We start from the raw sequence: 8,073 nt of genomic DNA, 5'->3' as shown, positions 1-8,073 counted from the left end.
TTTAATCCTTATTTCCAGCTATTATTCTCATATATATTGATAACAATCCATGAATTCTATAAAATATCGAATTTTCATAATTTCAACACTTTTCAATTTAATCCCTAAACATGTTTTCCCCCGATCTTGAACTAAATTAATAATTTCATTCAATTTTGTAATTTAAATAATAAAATAATCCATTTCATTCAATTTGGTCATTTCTGACATGTTTACAAAATTGGCCATAAAGTTTTACTTTTATTCAATTTAGTCCCTGAGCCTAAAATATGCAAATTAGCCATGTTAGATGAATATTCATACATATTTTTCCTCCTCCTCCTCTCCATTCCACATCCTTAATGTAGATAACACACTTGTAAGTAACATTATCCATAATTTTTATTATTTACTTTTATGATATTCAAGCTGTCTATCTGCATCATAGTCACTAAATTATTTATATTTGGACCTATAGAACTCCAAATTAGTATCCGATAATTTTCCCTGAATCTAGACTCATATATATTCTTACCATAAAAATTTCAGAATTTTTGGTTTATCCAATAATTACAGTTTATTCTTTAAAGTTACCCCTGTTCTGCTGTCTGACAATTCTGACCCCTCTTCACCAAAAATTAATTATCTCCTCATACAGGATTCAAATGATGTTCTTGTTTGTTTCTATTAAAAATAGACTCATTCAGGATTTTATAAATATAAATTTAAGCCCCTAATTATTTTTATTCAATTTTTTTATGATTTTTCAAAGTCAGAACAGGGGAACTCGAATTCATTCTGACCTTGTCTCACAAAATTCATTAAATCTCAAAATTTACAAATCCATTGCTTACACTGTTTCTTATATGAGAAACTATACTCAATAAGCTTTAATTCCATATTTTTTTCATCTTCTAATTCGATTTCTACAATTTATGGTGATATTTCAAAGTTAGTCTACTGCTGCTATCCAAACTGTTTTTGTGCAAGCTATTAATTACCATGTTATAACACCCTTATTTTCTTTTTCTACACCATTTCTCATCACTTTCTCTTATTTTCTCTTCACTAACATATCAAAAACATAGGACCTTATGTAAGAAAACTCTACTATAACATTATTTCCATGCTTTGTCAATAATAACAAACTTAAAAACATATTGAAATCTTGATATACTTACCTTGTTCTATTGATTCTAATCTTTAACTTGATTTTCTCTCTCCTCCAGCTTCTAGTTCTTGAATCCAACTTGATATTCTAACTCCCCATACTCTCCTTAACATTTTTGTCTCTTGGTAGCTATGGAAATTCATTTGATTTTTGAGTGAAAATGGTGAATTTTTGGTAAAAGGACCAAATTGTAAAGAAAGCAAAACTTTCTTTCTTCCTCTCTTTCTCTCACATTAGTGCATAGGAAAATATGGATGAGAATTTCTCATCTTTCTTTCTTTATATACTAATAAAATAATAAAATATATTATTAAAGTATTAATAAAATAATATTTATCTAATTAAATAATTATAAAATATTAAAATATCTCTAGCATCATTATTAATTTCTAGATTTCTCTCTCTTTCAATTGACCATTTTTCCCTTCATTATCTTTTAAAATTCCATCCTTGAGTCATCATTTAATTTGATAAAATTGCAATTTAGTCCCTCATAGTTCTTCATCTATTCAATTTGGTCCTAATTCATCCATTTTCCTTAGTTTCTAAATCATTCCACTCTTAAATTATTTACACTATTGGTCCTTCAAATTTTTCATATTTACACTTTAACCCCTCAAATTATGAATATTTACTCTTGTGCAACAAAACTTTTCTCACTTTTACAATTTAGTCCTTTCTTGAATTAATATATCATAATATACTTCTCAATATTGACATAACTCAAAATTTCCCTTTTTGTCACTTTATTTCCTTATTTTACTATATCAAGGATAATATCTTACTGTAAAAATTTTCAGGGTATTACACATTGGGTTTTTTTGGGGGGTTAGGTTTAAATTGGGCTGATTAGTTTTGGGTTTGGGGTCTGTTTAGTTGGTTGGGTTTTATTGGGTTGATGTAATTGGCTATTAATGGGATTTTGATGTAAACGGGCCAAAATTGGCCTACAACAGAAATGGGCCCAAAAGAATTAAGTTCGTGAATTGCATCATGAAAATTATTCAAATGAGTTTATTAGTGAAGTTGTGATTGAAATAGTTTAACTAATACATATATAATTGTGTACAGTGTTCAATAAGATTTGTGTTATTATGCCTATGAGCTTACTAAGCTTCTATAAGCATACTTGTGTATGTGATTTGTTTTGTAGATTGACTTATATACATACGGAGGATCGGATCTACATCAAGGGTCACACTATCCAGATTTACTCCAGTAGATTTTGTTAAACAACTTTTTGGTTTATATGGCATGTATAGGAGTTGATTTGATAATGAAATTGTGTGAATGATTAAGTATGCAAAGCATGTTGAATGTGATGTTTTATGTTTGAAAATGAAATATACATGTTTTGGTTTAAAATAAATGATTAGATGGATTCTATTAGTGTATAGTTGTGTTTAAGTACAGGAAATGGATAAATGAATGTTATTTGATCAACATTTTATAAGTCAATGTTTTGGGCATGATCTAGGTTATCTAAGTGTGTTTGATATGTGAAAATAGCTTAAAAATGGTGAAAAATGAGGTTTTCACACGGCCAAGTCACATGGGCGTGTGCCCAAGCCGTATGGAAAAGTCAGAATCTGCCCATGGGCAGGCCACACGGGCATGTTCCAGGCCACACGGGCGTGTCCCAGGCCACACGGGCATGTGCCCCTATCTTCAAGGAAAAAATTTCTAAATTTGTCATTTTAGTTCCGAATCACTTCTAAAACATAGTGGGCCCCGTAGACCCATATTAAGGACTTTAAGATGAAATTTGATAAGAATTGATCTGGAATGTAAAGCTTATGACTCGATTTTGTATAAATGTTAGTATATAAGTCTGGTAATGCCTCGTAGCCCTATTTCAGTGACGGCTTGGGGTTAGGAGGTGTTATAGGAATGGTGTGTATTTTTTATTTGGTTATTTTCATGGGATAAATATGTAAATTTAACCTTAAATCTTATATATTAGTGCTTAAATTTATATTTAAAGATTAAGAAAATTTGTTAGGATTTTGAGTTTAAATATTTTTGTTGCGTAAGAGAGGAAGAAGTGGCAAGTCACATATTTATGGTATTCCTGATTAAACGAATCCTAACAAAATATTCAAGTAACTCGACACCTGTGAGTGTTGAGGTCTATTTTTTAAATCATCACTTATTCTTATCATCCATTAGTGCACTTATTAGGAAAATCTTAGAACGTTAAATATCTCGACACCTGTGGGTGTCAAGTTTAGACCAAAAACATTAAACCTTAGAAAGAGAAACCTAATCTTAAATCCTAACCCTAATTTAAAGCCCTAAACTCGACATTTAATGATGCCAAAGTTCAATCTTCTTTTTAGAGATTCCTTTGACATGGATTCTCAAGAGGAGCAACAATTTTATAAGACATGACATGGAACTAGATACTTGTGGGCGTTGAGTTCATTGCATAGTACATCGTCAATCATGTTTTCGAGTTTAACAACATCTTTTCTTTATAAATATGCATGAAATTTTATCCATTTGTTAATACCCCTAAACCAATTATCACTCTAAACCTTACCCCATTTACCTTAAATAAACCATTCGATAAACTCTCATTACAATTAGTTTTCTTCAACTTGTTCAAGTTTTAGATGAAAAAAAACACAACATATATGATTGAGTGTACAAAAAGGTTAATCATTAATATGGTATGTGTATGTAGGGACGAAGCCAATAATTCCAAAATTAGGCCAAAATAAAATTTTAAAGTTTTGGGGTAAAGATAAATATTTTGTTTAAAAATTACTTAAAAGATAAATATTAAGGGCTACACTCTTTCATGTATTACTTATATCACCTTTATCATGTTTAAACATACTAATATATCATCTTTATTGCATAGTGTCCGTCATCATCAAATATTTAATGTTCATGGGTATTTATAGCTCTTAAATTTTATTCTACTATAAGAGTTATTAACAATTTTACAAATTAAATTGTGGAATTAGTGATGAATAAAAATTGAATTGATTTAATTGAAAACTAATGATAAAAACTTAATTTTATTAAAATGATTTTTAAATAAATTTATATCCGGTTTACGATTCATGTTTCGAGTTTATGACATTCACTCTTAATAATATTATATTCAAAATTCAAAATAAAATAAAATTCAAAGTTTTAACCTCTTATTAAGAGAAATACATGTTTTATTAATTAATTACTACTTTTAATATTTGGTTTATATTTCAATTGATTAATCAAGTTGGATCAATTGCTAAGACAAACTAAACTTTGACAATGCCAAATATCCCACATCACCAAGTACAACAAAAGCTTAGGCTTTATATTAAGTCACTCTTAAACGGTCACGTGCCGAGCTAAGTAACAAGAGCTTATAACCCAAGGTGGGGGCATTAAGGTGGCTTGGGAAGCGAGAAAATCGAACAACCAGTTCGCTTGGGAAGGGGCTTAGTGGGCCTTTGCTGGCTCAGCGCATGTGAGGGGGGTGAAATTTCAAAGCAGCAAACGACTCCTGGCGGATTAAACTGAGTCAATACCCCTTCTGGCACCATTGGCTCACTCTTTCTCTCTCACCTCCAACATTTTTCTTTAAAACACCATTATTTATTTTTTCTTTCTTAGTCCTAGAAAAGAAAAAAAAATATAACCTAAATATTGTATAATTTGATTTTTTTTCAGTTTTATTTTATTTGGGACATTAAATTTTTGTATAATTTGATTTTTTAAGTTTTATTTTATTTGGGACATTAAATTTTAGTTTTAAAAGAATGGAGAAAGATAAAAAAATATTGTTTTAGATTTTTGGATTTTTTTTATTTTAGATATATTTTCAATTAAATCTAGGTGATAGATTTTTTTTAGCTTTTTAAGTGAAAGGAGGGTCACAAAGAAAAGTAAAATTAAAAAAAAAAAAGAGATCAAATTATACAAAGTTAATTTTTTTAAAACTTAAATTAAATCGACATTATAGACCCAATTTTCAGCCCGGCCTAAACCAGCAGGAACCCAAAACCAAATACAAGCCAATTAAAGCCCAAATACCTACATTTAAGTCCAAATCACAGCCCAAATCAAACACCTAAAACAAAATTACAAACCAAGCCTAATTACATAAACCCCAACAACCCAAAAAATAATAAAAACAAAAACAAAAACACCATCAGCCGTCACAACCCAGGGCAGTCTCCAGGCACCGCACGTCTCGCGCTTCCTCCACGTCATGCGCTGCTCCACCATGCCACATCAGTGATGCACTCACGCACGTACCTGCAAACAAGCTAAAGAGGTTGTAAAAATCGGCTATAAAGCCAAATCAAACCAAGTGTAAGGGGGTTTTTTTTGGAGAAAAATAGCAGAATACACACAAAAGATGAATCAATAAAAAATCAAACTCAAAATTCTAAAGGTTACTTTACTTCTTCTTCTTTGGGTCTTTTTTTTGCTTTATATTTACGTTTCTTTTTTCTTTCTTATTTATTTATTGGGTTTTATGCAAATATATTTGAAACAAGAATTAAAGAGAAGGTTTACCTGGGTCTTAGTGATTTAGAACCCGAATGCCGGGGAAATGTGAAGGTTCGGGCAGGAGCTTTCGTCCATGGCTATAACAGTGGCCTTCTTTCTCGCCGAATTTGGCTCGTGTAGAGAGATTTCTCTCTATTTTTAAAAATGAATAAAGAGGGTGATGCTTTAAATTTTTGGGTGTTCTAAAAGTTTTTTTAAGGTTAAAATAAAAGGAAACAAATAAGTTTCAGTGGGTAAGGAAACAAAACAGCATTGGGGAATGGAATTAGTGCGCCTTTTGGCCTGGGTCCACTCGCATTGTACCTTCCAATGGGTAATTTCCGCAATCAGGCCCCTCCTTTGCGTTAGTCTTCAATCGGGCCATGTTAAGTTTCTTAAATTATTTTAATTTATCCTCAGTAACTCGCACTATTTCAATTTGGCCCTCCCTTTAGTGCAGATATTTTAAGATTTGGGGCATTTTAATTTTAGACCTCGAACATTTATGCGCATTTAATTTTAGCCCAAAATTACTTTTAATAATTTGTTTTACTTATAAATTATCCTCGGATTTTGTTTTTTCCTCTCAATTAAATTTCAGTTATTTCTTTAGAATAATCATGTTTCAACATATTATTTTGATTTCATATTTTTGTGATTATTATTTTTTCATGTATGTACTGTTTATATGGAATACCTTTATATATTATTATTACTACTATATGTATTATTTATATTAAGCTTTTCTGTGTATATATTACTTTGTATATTATTTACTTTTAATCTTTTATGCATATTTTTTTTTTGGAATTTCATTTACGCTACATTTTTTTACCTTATTTTTTTATTTTGATACAATTCAAGCTTTCATTCAAATTATTTACTTTATAATATTTATTTTAAAAATTCATTTGTACATTACCATTTGATATATTATTTCTTTTATTTTTTCCCTATTTTTTAAAATTCCTATATTTATTACCTATTTAAAATTTTCTTATAGTTTATATAGTTATATTTCCAAATTTTCCTTTCCTATTATTTATTTTATTTTATTTTTAAAAAACTTGTTATATTTTATTTGGGTGATTTATTTGAAACTTCTTTTAAAATTGGTTCTTATGCATTGACCATTGGACATAAATGGTGGTATTTTTATAATATATGATGTGCTGTTATTGCATGTATTCTAAGTTGTTCCTTTGCATTTCCCTATTATTTTAGATTATTCATGAGATGTTATTGCCATGTGTTTTATTCCTTATGTTATCAAGTTTTTTATAAAAATACATTTCATTTATTTATTACATTTCATTTGAAATTTTAAATAAGGCAATGTTCAGTATTTGAAGAATTCAAAGGATCGTGCCCTAACGTACTGGGTTTCGCTTTCTTTGTTTGTTTTGAATATTCGAATATCCTTTTAAAGCTAAAACGCACGTTTTAAAGGCAATATCACTTTTGAGGGTCGAAAATGTTGTGTCCTAACGTACCGGATAGAGGTGTGCATGGGCCGGGCCGGGCCAGACCCATAAAAAAATTTAGGCCCGTTTTCAAGACTCGGACCTAACCCGACCCGAAATATGGGCCTGGAATTTTGTCCAAGCCCGACCCAGGAAAAAATTAATAGGCCCGAGCCCGGCCCGGCCCGGCTATATATATATTTGCTTTTTTTTATAAAATAAAAAATTTTTAAAAAATAATAATTCAAATACATTTAAAACATAAAAATAAATATTAAAAACAAATAAAAAACAAGACAAACAATTCTTAAAAACAGATCTGATTTTACCATTGTCTACAGGAAATATAGCTTAAGCCCTTTGAGGATGTAATAACAAGTGCAGTAGATCAAGATAAAATAAAGAAAATTAAAAATGAAAACTATACCCAAAAAAATTGCCTATGCTTAAGATCAGAATATTTTATATTCTCTGAAAAATATAAATATTCTTAATTAGATATAATATTTTGAATTATCTTGAAGATAACCCAAAGTTGTCGAATAAAATCCAATATATGTCATGCATCCTCTTGGAAATTAATGTTAAACCTGGATGGAAAAAAAAGATGGAAAAAAATTTTACATAAAGAGAAAAAGAGAAAAGGGCCCGTGGCAATTAGCAAACATAAGAATAGCTTTGTGTGTGTACTGTCCAGTGACTTGAAAGTTAAATAGCATATGTATATATATATATTATTTTACTTACCATTATTTTGTTCTTAGTTTAGTCCAACATTAGTACATGGAAAACAACTTTTCCAGATTTAGATAAGACCCATTTTTTGTTCATTATTTATTTCATTTGATCTATTTTCCTTCAATATTTTCACCAAAATAATTATAGTAAAAGATATGGCAGCAGTGAAGAAGAAGAAGAAGAAGCTTACCTTGAAGAAGACAGCAAATGAAGAAGCTGAAAGACTACCGG

At 29.7% G+C, this 8,073-nt stretch overlaps 1 long non-coding RNA gene across 1 annotated transcript; it reads right to left on the bottom strand.

Annotated features, from left to right (window-relative positions):
- Positions 1-5,060: 5,060 nt before the first annotated feature.
- Positions 5,061-5,847, bottom strand: LOC128296547 (uncharacterized). The gene is made up of 2 exons (XR_008287171.1): positions 5,669-5,847; positions 5,061-5,404 (listed from the first exon to the last, which is right to left on the bottom strand). It is a non-coding gene; the product is annotated as an uncharacterized LOC128296547 (long non-coding RNA).
- Between the last annotated feature and the right edge of the window lie 2,226 nt (positions 5,848-8,073).

This window comes from Gossypium arboreum, chromosome 8 (assembly GCF_025698485.1).
Source record: "Gossypium arboreum isolate Shixiya-1 chromosome 8, ASM2569848v2, whole genome shotgun sequence".
Lineage (NCBI taxonomy): Eukaryota > Viridiplantae > Streptophyta > Magnoliopsida > Malvales > Malvaceae > Gossypium > Gossypium arboreum.
The sequence above is the reverse complement of the archived record's forward strand: the minus strand, read 5'-3'. Positions and strand labels throughout refer to the sequence as shown.